Raw genomic sequence first — 12,561 nt, 5'->3', positions numbered from 1 at the left:
CACTGAGCTTCTCTGCCTCAGGGCCTTTGCATGCTCCATTCCTTCTGCCTGTGAAGTTCTTCTCTGCCTCTTTGCTTCTCTTTCTCATTCCTAGTCTTCCATCTGTTCATATATCTTGTGCTCCTTCCCATCCAGAGCCTTTGCTCAGGCCATTTCTCCTTGCAGGGAATGTCCTTCCCTCTCGCTCCTTTTAACTTAGTTAGTTCCCCCTTAGCCTTTATGCCTCGGGGTCAAGACCAGGTAGGCTGAAAGTAAATGGATGGAAAGGTGTTTCTTCTCAGGGAAGTCTTCCCAACACCTGTGCCTTTGTTGCTCATACTATATTGATTGGTTCTTTCGTTCCTGCTATTTCTCAATTATAATCTGTGACTGTGAGACTGTGATTAATGTCTGACTTCTCCATCCCTCCTTCACACAATCTGAGGCCAGGGCGCTGGGGTCTTGCTCCCCACGTCTTCCCTCTAGAGCCTCACGCTGCCTGGCACAGAGTAAGTATCCATAAATGCAGTGGTTGACGCAGGCTTGGAGATCACTTTGGCAGTGAGCGCCCTCTGAGGGTGACTCGTGGAATTGACCTCTGTTCTCCCAGGCTGTCTAGAAACAGAAACAAGCTGCTTCGCCCTGTCCAGCTCATAGGCCATTGCAAGAGTGATGTCCCTCCACCACCTGTCTCCTACCTGCCCAGGCCCCGACCCCCTCCTACCTGGTTGGGTTTGAAAAACCTTTTTCCTGTCATTCCACCAACTCACTAAAGTTCAGTTCAGTCACTCAGTCGTGTCCGACTCTTTGCGACCCCATGAATTGCAGCACGCCAGGCCTCCCTGTTCATCACCAACTCCCAGAGTTTACTCAAACTCATGTCCATTGAGTCGGTGATGCCACCCAACCATCTCATCCTCTGTCGTCCCCTTCTCCTCCTGCCTTCAATTTTTCCCAGCATCAGGGTCTTTTCAAATGAAGTCAGCTCTTCACATCAGGTGGCCAAAGTATTGGAGTTTCAGCTTCAACATCAGTCCTTCCAATGAATATTCAGGACTGATCTCCTTTAGAATGGACTGGTTGGATCTCCTTGCAGTCCAAGGGACTCTCAAGAGTCTTCTCCAACACCACAGTTCAGAAGCATCAACTCTTTGGTGCTCAGCTTTCTTTATAGTCCACCTCTCACATAACTACTGGAAAAACCGTAGCCTTGACTAGACAGACTTTGTTAGCAAAGTAATGTCTCTGCTTTTTAATATAGTGTCTAGGTTGGTCATAACTTTCCTTCCAATTTTAATTTCATGGCTGCAGTCATCATCTGCAGTGATTTTGGAGCCCCCCAAAATAAAGTCAGCCACTGTTTCCACTGTTTCCCCATCTATTTGTCATGAAGTGATGGGACCATCATGATCGTGCCATGATCCGCTCACTAAAAACTCTGCTCAATTTATGGTGCCAAAGCTTAGTGGCTCAGATGGTAAAGAATCTGCCTGCAATGCAAGAGACACAGGTTCGATCCTCGAGTTGGAAAGATCCCCTGGAGAAAGGAATGGCTACCCACTCCAGTATTCTTGCCTGGAGAATTCCATGGACAGAGAAGCCTGACAGGCTATAGTCCTTGGGGTCACAAAGAGTCGGACATGACTGAGCAACTAAGCACACAAGCAAGGAATTGCTGTCTCTGCTTGTTAAAGCCTCAAGTAATTAATTCTTTCATGCCCCTCCCTCCCCAGCAGTTACTTGCAGCCAACCTACTCCCAACACCCCAACCTCTGTTTCTTCCTGACTGAGTCTTTGCTTAAGCAGGACCACCCACATAGTATGACCATCCTGCCCTTAGGAAGGGGAGCCCAGGAGGAAACAAAATGCCCAGATGTGATCACACTGTCACGGTTTCACCATCAAAGCTGAAGACCCAGGGGACTGGCATCCTCTCATTCTGTAGATGGCTCCAACTCCGGTCACCACCTCCTGCTCCAGTGGTCCCCTCACCCGCTCGCTGGCACCAGGTGCTGCCTCCAATCCATCAGTGACTGAGCGGATCTCACAGAACCACTGCTTCCAGCGAACCCTTCCCCAGCTCAAGAGCCAAAGGTGGTTTCCTATACTCCTGTCCAAACACTTCTGTGTTTCAAGCTCAGTCGTGTCTGACTCTTTGTGGCCCCGTGGACTGCAGCACACCAGGCTTCCCTGTCCATCACCAACTCCCGGTGCCTGCTCAAACTCATGTCCATCAAGTCGGTGATGCCATCCAACCATCTCATCCTCTGTTGTCCCCTTCTCCTCCTGCCTTCAGTCTTTTCTAGCATCTATGTTTCAAGGTTGTCCACAATCCACCTCAAGTTCCCACCTTCGGCTCTAATCACACTGGCCTCCTCAATTCCCCAGCAATGGACATTATTCATATTTTCCACATCTCTCTGAGTTTTCGAATCTTTTTCCTACCCTGGGTGCCCAACTCAAGTCCTCCGTTCACACGAAGTCAAGTCTGGGATGACCCACAGCCGCCCTGGGTCTCTACCTCCAAGAGCACGTGAAGCCCTGATAGCCTATTCCCCCTAAAATTTTACCAGCCAGCACTGGTCCCCAGTAGGTGCCTCTGGGCTCATTCTTTTTCTTTTCTCCAACTGGATTATTAGCTCCTTGATGGCAAAGAGATTCCTTCCTCCCCTGTCTCCCCCAGAGTGGCTTGTACAGTGCACTGTAAAGAGTAAATCCTGCAACCAGCATCAGATCACAGGCAGGAGCCTGGGGCTAGAGCCATCTGTCCCAGTCAGTCTGCTTCAGTGTCTTCATCTGTATAGACAAGGAATGGACCAGGGACACCTGAGATGTCCAGTCCAGTAGCCATTCACCACGTGTGGCCATGGAGCACTCAAGATGCCAGAGGCCAAAGTCAGATGTGCTGTTAAGTATAAAATGCACACTGAATTCCAAAGACTTCAGTTGAGTTCAGTTGCTCAGTCGTGTCTGACTCTGCGACCCCATGAATTGCAGCACGCCAGGCCTCCCTGTCCATCATTAACTCCCGGGGTTCACTCAAACTCACGTCCATCGAGTTGGTGATGCCATCCAGCCATCTCATCCTCTGTCATCCCCTTCTCCTCCTGCCCCCAATCCCTCCCAGCATCAGAGTCTTTCCCAATGAGTCAACCCTTTGCATGAGGTGGCCAAAATACTAGAGTTTCAGCTTCAGCATCATTCCTTCCAAAGAACACCCAGGACTGATCTCCTTTAGAATGGACTGGTTGGATCTCCTTGCAGTCCAAGGGACTCTCAAGAGTCTTCTCCTACACCACAGTTCCAAAGCATCAATTCTTCGGCGCTCAGCTTTCTTCACAGTCCAACTCTCACATCCATACATGACTACTGGAAAAACCATAGCCTTGACTAGATGGACCTTTGTTGGCAAAGTAATTTCTCTGCTTTTGAATATGCTATCTAGGTTGGTCATAACTTTCCTTCCAAGGAGTAAGCGTCTTTTAATTTCATGGCTGCAATCACCATCTGCAGTATAAAAAAATGTAAGGAATTTCATTAATGTTTATTATTCTTATATGCTGAAACAATAATATCTTAGATACTTAGATAAGATCTTCATATCTTAGATCTTAACATCTTAGGTACTTAGAATTGGCTTAAATAAAATATTAGAAACTAATTTCACCTCTTGCTTTTTACTTTTTTAAACATGGCTGCCAGACATGCAATGATCTCTGTGACTGGTGTTTGTGGCTCATGTTATACTTGTACTGGATAGTGCAGGGCTGGAATATCAGTGCCGGAGGGGCCTCAGAGGTTGTTGAGTCTAATGGCTGCCTTTCCACATGGGAAAGCAGACTCAGAGACAGACAGAGCCCTGCCCGAGGCCACACAGCAGTGAGAGCTGCAACTCTGCTTCCTGGGCCTTTGTGGCCTGGGGACGGCTGATGTGAGACACTGGAGGGGCTGACAGGTGCGTGCCCACAGACGGTCCTCGGCCACAGAGGAAGCTGGGAGGGACTTGGGATGCAGCTGTGTGGAGGCTTCTGCCCCCACCCCTCACCCCCTGCCCAGATCTGTCTTCGCCCACTTGCTATGCTGACTGAACACCCGGATGTCCGCAGGGCAGGAGATTTTAGTGGATAATCAATAGTCCAATAGGGCAGACTGCAAAGCCCCAAACCTAATTATTTTGTTCAGAAACTTGTCCGTAACTAAAAGGCATCTGAGCAATCACAGTCACCATGTCTGGGGGGGGAGAGAAATCCAGTCATTACGGCCAATTGGATTTATATTGACTGTTGTTGTCTTGTTGTCAAAGATGTCGTCTCCCTGCAAAACCAGTGTTCGGGTGTCACAGGGACACACACACACACACACAGACATCCATGCGTATACACGCTCACACACATACATTCCCAGGAACACATAAGCATGCACATGGACACACGCACATATATAACCGTACTGATGCACACACACGTAAACACACATAAACACACATGCTCATATATACTCACACACATATGCATAAACATATACACACATGCACAGGCACACACATACACATAAACACACACATACACACTCACACACACATGATAGAGCTATCCCTTTTCTAGGAGACTTTGGGAAGGTTCTGATCCACCCTTTTCACACAGGTGACCAGAGCTGCTTTTACATAGCTGACTCTCTGGGTCTAATTTTTGAAGTTCCAGATGTTGCTAATTCCTAATTCCTCGGAGGAGAACAGAGAACGAATCCCTTTAAAGTGGCAGCATGGGGAGACTGCGTACCTTCTGCAAGTGCAGGAATTTACCAGTGCCCCGCCACCCCCGCCCAATGAGACCAAATACTTAGGAATGAGAAATCTTTTGGAAATTAGTTAAGACATTTGTATGCCAAGTCACTTGTGTGACTTTAAAATTGCAATAGGGAAGACCTGGAAGCCTCCTGAGTGTCTGCATGCTGGGGCCTGTGAAAGTAAGTGGCGGCCATCCTGACAGTGAAATGCCCAGGGGCCACTTGAGAGGATGAGGCAGCGCAAGGTTCGCCATGGGAAAGCATCCAGCACGTTCTCCACTCTGTATTTTTCATTCTTTGATTTGTGAAATCAAAGCTCACAGGACAGTGTGTCTGCTGTGATTCATGTAGGGGAGCAAGTTAACTTGTCGAAAAGGCTTTACATACATGTACGAATGCAAACTGCAGAAAACAGATTAGCTCTGGATGGCTGATGGTCAGCCCACAACGGTATTTAGTGTATTTAGTTCCAGGGACTGAAAATAATGGGGGAAGAGGAGAGTAGGAGGGTGCAGAATTTTACTCTCCGTGGGTAATTTTATGTCCATCCAGTTTCTTTAAAGTATTATTTAGCACAGCTTCTATTGCTTCTTTCTCATATCTTCATTATGGGATATATCGTATATTCAAAGGAGACCACAAGACATGTTTACAAAGTAAAACATAATTGTTGAGTGAGCCACATGCTACCCTACCCACGCCACGCTCAGTCGTGTCTGACTCTTTGCGACCCTGTGGACCGGAGCCCACCAGGCTCCTCTGTCCTTGGGGATTCTCCAGGCAAGAATACTGGAGTGGGTGGTCATGCCCTCCTCCAGGGGATCTTCCCAACCCAGGGATCAAACCAGGTCTCCCACACTGCAGGCAGATTTTTTTTTTTTTTTTTTTTGCCGACTGAGCCACCAGGGAAGCCAGTGTTTACAGAGTGAAAAATAATCATCCATTGAGCCGCGCGAGGCCTCACCCAGGTCAGGACATGGAACCTGTCTGGAGGCCCGGAGCTCCCAGGGGCCTCTCCTCTATCACAGTCACCCCCTTTCCTGTAGACTTCCTGACTTGTTAGATTTTCTGTTCCTTGTTCTTTTTTTATAATTCTACCACCTATGGTCTGTTAAGTTGCTTCAGTCATGTCCGACCCTCAGCAACCCCATAGACGGAGCCCACCAGGCTCTGCCGTCCCTGGGATTCTCCAGGCAAGAACACTGGAGTGGGTTGCCATTTCCTTCTCCAATGCATCAAAGTGAAAATGAAGTTGCTCAATCATGCCCGACCCTCAGCAACCCCATGGACTGCAGCCCACCAGGCTCCTCCGTCCATGGGATTTTCCAGGCAAGAGTACTGGAGCGGGGTGACATTGCCCTTTCCGACACCTATGGTGCTTCCCTACAAATATAATTGAGGTTTGTCTGTTTTTTATCTTTTTATAACTGGAATTCTTCTGTGGATGTTCTTTCTTTCTCTGGTTCCTCTTCCATGACACCAGTATCACTGGTGAGGTTCATCCATTTCATTAATACCTAAAGGCCACTCCTGTTCACTGCTGTGTAGTATTCCACTGCAAAGCTATATCACAGTTTTTTCATTCATTCTGTAGATGGACACTGGTGTGTTCCACATTCAGAGCTGGTTTTTAGCAACCCTGCTGTGGAGACTGTGATCTGAGTTTCTTTAGGGTCCGGGCCTGGGATTGGAACTGCTGCCTCACGGGATACCCAAGCTTCATCCTTCCCAGCAAGTGTCAAATGCTTTCCAAAATGGCATGAATACATATTTGGCATGATTACATATTGCTAATTTTAAAAGTTTTTTTTAAGGTCTTTATGCAAATAAAAAATGAGAGGGTGAAATGAGTTGTGCATTGTGTGCTGATCAACCAGCCTGCTTCAGATCTTGTCATTGCCCTCTACTCCCCACAGCTCACCTCTCCCCAAAGATGAAGGAGGGGCTGGTTAGCAGGATTGCTGGTGATGCTGAACCCCACACATACCCAGAAGGAAAGGATTCCCCAAAGCTGAGAGTCCACTGAGCCTATACGCCCAGTGACAGGCAGTCCATTCCATTTCGGGTGTTTGTTGGCCCTGCCAGGTGGCTTGCAGGATTTTAGGTCCCCGACCAGGGATCAAACCTGTGCCCTCTGCAGTGGAATCAAGGAGTCCGAACCACTGGACTGCCAAGGAAGTCCTTTTTTTTTTTTAATGGACTTCTTTCTTCAAATGAAATGTTCTAGGGAAGTGGAATATATAACATGGAGCAAAGTAAGTGACTGAGATCTTCACCTGGGTTTCAGAAACCTCCGTATGAAAACCCCTAGGCTCCTTCAGCCCCCTTGTACTCTGGGAAACAGGCCTGGAATGGTAGTCTTGACCATAAGCTCTGAGAAAGCAGAGACCTGGTTGGTTTTTTACCATGCTGAATCCCCAGCACCCAACCCACCCTGAGTCCTAGCATTAGTAAATATTTATTGGATACTGACATACAAGCAAGGCTGACTCTGTGAGCTCAACTCTTGTTCCACCCATGAGATTACTTTCCAAAGAGACTAAAGGAGGGAGCTTGAACCTCAGAGAGGCCCCCTTAATTGCCTGTGTCTTGAATTTATAGCATTTGAAAGGGTTTCATTCTCTGATCTAAATGGCAAGGACAAAAGCAAAACAGTTAAGAGCCCATGAGGATGAAAAGAAGCTGTAATTTGCATCCAAGATGGAGGTGCCCTTTGTTGTCCTCGCATCTAAGTCAACTTCAAAGTTATCTGCTGAGCAGACAGATGCGCATCAGTCACCATGGCAACAACAAAGCCGCCCAGCCCGCCCAATCCTGACAGCCCAGCTCCAGGAAGTTACAGGGTGTGGGGAGTCTGATGACCTGCTCAGCTTGGCCCCTCCATCATCAGCCATCTTGCTCCTTCTCTGTTGAGGGAGGGCAGGTCTGGGTCACCACCCCCACTTCAACACACAGGAGCACCTGCTGTGTGCCAGGGCATCAGAAGTGTTCTCCTTCAGAGCTGTTGCCTCGGTGCCTGGCACACAGTTATCGGACAAAAGCTTGTGATGAGTAAGTGCATGAAGACAGCCAGAGCCACCTGGGAGCTTTTAAATATACAAATGCTGAGCCCCTCCTGAAGTCAGTGACAGCAGAATCTCTCAAGACTGGAGTGGGGGGCTTCATAAACTCTGCACACATGCCTCTCAAGTCACAGCGAGCAAGAGAAGAAAGCAGGGTCAAGACAGCCTCCCAGTCATGTGGCTTGGGCAGCTAGCAGGCTGGAGCTGCCACTCCCAGGGTGGATGGGAGGGAGCAGGACTCGGGGAGAGGTTTGAGCTGTGTCTTGGACTTGTCTAGGGAGAGGCTGCGAAAGAAGCTGTGAGTCTGCAGTCCTGGAGAGAAGCCAGGACTGGAGATGTTTGTATCCACTAGCATGGATGAGACAGAAGGGAGGGAGTGGAGACAGGGAAGAAACAAATGGCCCAAGGTGTAAGCCCTAGAGCCCCATGAGGAGGGCCTAGCAGAAACACGAGCCATCAGAAAGAGAGCATCAGGCAATGTGGTGTTATGGAAGCCACAAGAAAGGATAAACGCAGGCTGGAGGAGGATCTAGTCATGTCTGGGGACCTCAGGGTACCCAGTGGGGAGCCAAGAAAGAGGTGTGCTGGGGTGCTAGCCACTGAAGGTGCCCCATCTGGCTGGGGGTTGCCTCTTCTGCCTGGGCCCGCAGGAATAAGACCGCCCTAGAATCGGCCAGGGATGACTAATGCGCCCTTTCCCCTAATCAGTGAGGGGGTGCTGGAGAGAGAGGAAACCTGGCATTTTTTGCCTCCTAATCACAGTAGTGGGGACAGCTAGGATTTTTTTAGGCACTAGTAAAGGTAGGCATGGGTGTCCCCAGTGACTCAGCGGTAAACAGTCTGCTTGCAATTCAGGAGACGCAGGAGACATGGGTTCGATCTCTGGGTCAGGAAGATCCTCTGGAGGAGGAAATGGCAACCCACTCTAATATTGTTGCCTGGAGAATCCCATGGACAGAGGAGCCTGGCGGGCTACAGTCCACAGGGTTGCAAAGACTCGGACACGACTGAAGTGACTGAGCATGCATGCATGCAAAGGTGGGCACGGGGCTACAGCGCTTCACGTGGATTAGCTTGTTTGACCCTCACAACAGCCCTCTGAGGTCAGTACTATTGTTGCGTCAACTGGCCAGGGTTCGTTGTTAGGGAGCTGGTCATTCCTATTTTCCACCCTTCAAAGCAGCAGGACACAGGGGCGATCCTCTGCTCTCTGGAGAACTCAGAAGCAGGGGCACACCCAGGACGGGTGCGCTGCCCAGGTTTTCTGATTCCTTGTCCCTCCATCCCCAGCAGCCCTTCCAGGAAGCACTAGGTCTCCCCAAGCCCCTTTCGATGAGAGCTGGCCTGGCCCTGTCTCTTCCTGGTCAGCACATTGAAGGTGCTCCCAGGGAAGTTTCTGGGCTGGCATTTGAGGTCTTTCCTCTTGACTCTTTCTATCAGTCACCTTCTTTTGGGGGCATCTCTGGACAGTGGGCAGTCTTACCATATGGCAGAAACCAGGGCATAAATCCTGTTAGTTCCTGGCTCCTCCTAAGGTTATTAACCTGTGTGCGCAGAGGCTGATGTGGCCAGAGGGGACCTTGTGGCCAGTGGCAAAGTGGCTGGACCTCTGTCTGGGGAGGACATTGGATCAGCAGGAGGCTGGCCCAAAGGGCTGTCCCCCTGGACGGCATTTCCTTCTGTCGAGTACCTGTCAGCAGGGGCGTGTTTGTGGATGTTGATTCAATTTAAGGGGCTTCTGTAAGAAAACAATACAAAATTGCCCATTCAAAATTGGAATAATTTTCTAGAGTGTTTAACATTTAACAACAAATTAAAATGCCAACGAATACAAAATACAACTGAGGGACTTCACTGTCAGGGGATCTCCCAGCCAAAGGAGGTCCCAGGTGAGCCACAGGACCCTGAGCTTAAGCTTCATCGGTTTCCAGGTAGATCATCTCTGCTTTTAACACACTGACCTTCATCAGAGTCACTGGGAGTTTCTGATCCTGTGTTGCGAGCACCACCTTCTGCTATTTGGCCTGATCCACTCAAACTGGAGAGGGTATAGTGTTAGGGAGGGCCCTGCTCTCCAGTGAGGCTGGTGGATCAGAAAAACAGCCAGGGTGAAAGGGAGCTAAGGGCGGGAGTACTAACAGGACACCACGTGTCGAGTGGCTGAGACTCAAGTAGTAACATTTCAGGCACTGACTTGAGCTGGGTAAGACGTGTGATTTCGGAGATGCGGGACAGACGTCCGAGGCGCCCATGTGTTGCTCCCCTCGGTGTCCGCGGCAAGAAGTCCGAGGCGTGTCTTCTCAGAGGGCCACAGAGGATAACGGGAGCCTGACTCTCCCCTTTGCGGGGGCGGACCACGGGGTGGGGTTGGGGGGAGACAAACACTCCTGAAGCCCCTTCTTCCGAGGCGCCGGGCGGCAGGCGCGCCACCTGCTGGCCCCGGGAGCGCGGGGCCCTCGTGGTCTGGCGGCGCCACCTGGTGGCCACTCGGGGAAGGGCTCAGCTTGGGGTCTGGAGGTGGCAGGTGAGCGGTAAGGGGTGCTCTCCTTTGGTGCTCTCCTTGGCATTCGTGCACCGAAGTTCTGCCCAGAGTTCTCCCGTCTGTGGTAGACACGGCGACGTATGGGTGGGAGGAGTCAAAGAACAATGATAATGAAAAAGACACAATCATTTTACTCGGGGAGAGGACCTAGTTACAATCCTGTCACAGAGGAAGGGGTTACGATGGGTGCAGTGGGAGCCTGGGGGAGACCAGAAGTCAGGGGACACTACCCGGAGGAGGGGACGTGTGGACTGAGGCAGCACTTTAGTCTTCATCAGTCCTAGAAGGGAGAAGGGCATTCAGGTGAGAGAGCAGCTAGTGCATGGTTCTCAACTCTTGACCACACGCTGGGATCAACTCGGGGAACTTTTAAAAAGTCCGAGTGGCATCTCGACCAATGACTTCTGAATCTCAAGGGGAGGGACATGGGGAGACACGTGAATTCTCTGAGCCCCCAGGTGTCAGTGTTGTGAAATGGAATCAGTTAAGTTCAGTCGCTCAGTCGTGTCTGACTCTTTGTGACCCCAAGGACTGCCGCATACCAGGCTTCCCTATCCATCACTATCTCCCAGAGCTTGCTCAAACTCATGTCCATCGAGTCAGTGATGCCATCCAACCATCTCAGCCTCTGTCATCCCCTTCCCCTGCCATCAATCTTTCCCAGCATATCAGGGTCTTTTTCAGTGAGTCAGTTCTTTGCATCAGGTGGCCAAAGTATTGGAGTTTCAGCTTCAGCATCAGTCCTTCCAGTGAATATTCAGGACTGATTTCCTTTAGGATGGACTGGTTGGATCTCCTTGCTGTCCAAGGGACTCTCAAGAGTCTTCTCCAACACCACAGTTCAAAAGCATCAATGCTTCGGCGCTCAGCTTTCCTTATAATCCAACTCTCACATCCATACATGACTGGAATATCATGAAATGGAATGTCTCCTACCATATCAATAAACAAGGATGTCACAGCTATCTGTCATTCTAGCCCTCTAATTTCAGGTTGTGCTATTTTTTTTCAATAGACAGAATATAGGCAAAGTTGAGAACCACCAAGCGAAGTCTTGGAGGAGAGAATTTCTATTTTCTCAGAATCACAGAAGAACACCCACTAGCAAATGAAATAAGCAAATCTTTAATTTGTATAAAACTTACCCCTGACAAATTCTGTTTGCATTTGAACAGGGCTCTCCTGAGGAAGGAAGGGACTGAGCGATTCAGCGGAAGTGGAAGTGTGGAAGTGTTAGCCACTCGGTCATGTCTCTTTGCAACTCCATGGACTATAGCCCTCTAGGATCCTCTGTCCATGGAGAGATTGAATATCACCAGTAATTACCTCCACGTTTCTGAGAATATGCCTGATTATCTCTGGAATCCTCTATGATCCTGGAAACCAGCAAGCCCTCAATGGATGGTTGCTGAACTGGACTTTGAACCCAATCACGTGCTCTTACTCAGTGGCTCATCTTGATCACCTGTGGGTTTGAGCGGCTTTGCTGCATAGAAACTGGGTGACTGACTTCAGGGATGAGGGGAGACAAAAACTCTAGCCCCAGTGGCTGCTGCCTGAAATTCCATGTCTTTCCGTGGTTCCTGTTCACACCATATCAATTCCCTTTCCTGAGGTAGGACTTAAAGAGTTAAAGGGGCTAAAAGCTGAACAGTGTAACCGAGGACCGGATGGGACCTTCCGGGGACAGACCTTCCCCCATATCTTCTGCTTTAGCTCCTCTGAAGTACCCAGATAATAGTATTTGATGCACATTTCCTGAATTGTTTGGCGAATGTAAAAAAAAAAAACCCTCCACCTCTCCAATAAATGGAAGGTGTTAACTACTTGATAACCCTGAGCACCTAGTCCCAGGCCTCCTGAATCCTGGGGACTGATAATGTTAACCCCTGTGACACCACCCTGTCACCATCCCCATGTCACCATGTGACACCATCACCCAGAGTATTGCTCACGAACTGATCACAGACCCCGCAACCCCTCTCTCTCATCTGGTTTCTAAAAGTTTTTTGCTGAAATCCTTTAGGGAGCTCAGGGCTTTTTAAGGCACCCATCTACTTGCATGGCCTTACAGTAAACCTTCCTCTGGGCTTCCCTGGTGGCTCAGACGGTAAGGAATCCACCTGCAATACAGGAGACCCAGGTTCGATCCCTGACTCAGGAAAGATCCCCTGGAGAAGGGAATGGCAACCT

This window comes from Budorcas taxicolor, chromosome 23 (assembly GCF_023091745.1).
Source record: "Budorcas taxicolor isolate Tak-1 chromosome 23, Takin1.1, whole genome shotgun sequence".
Classification (NCBI taxonomy): Eukaryota; Metazoa; Chordata; class Mammalia; order Artiodactyla; family Bovidae; genus Budorcas; species Budorcas taxicolor.
Note: the sequence above shows the minus strand (reverse complement) of the source record.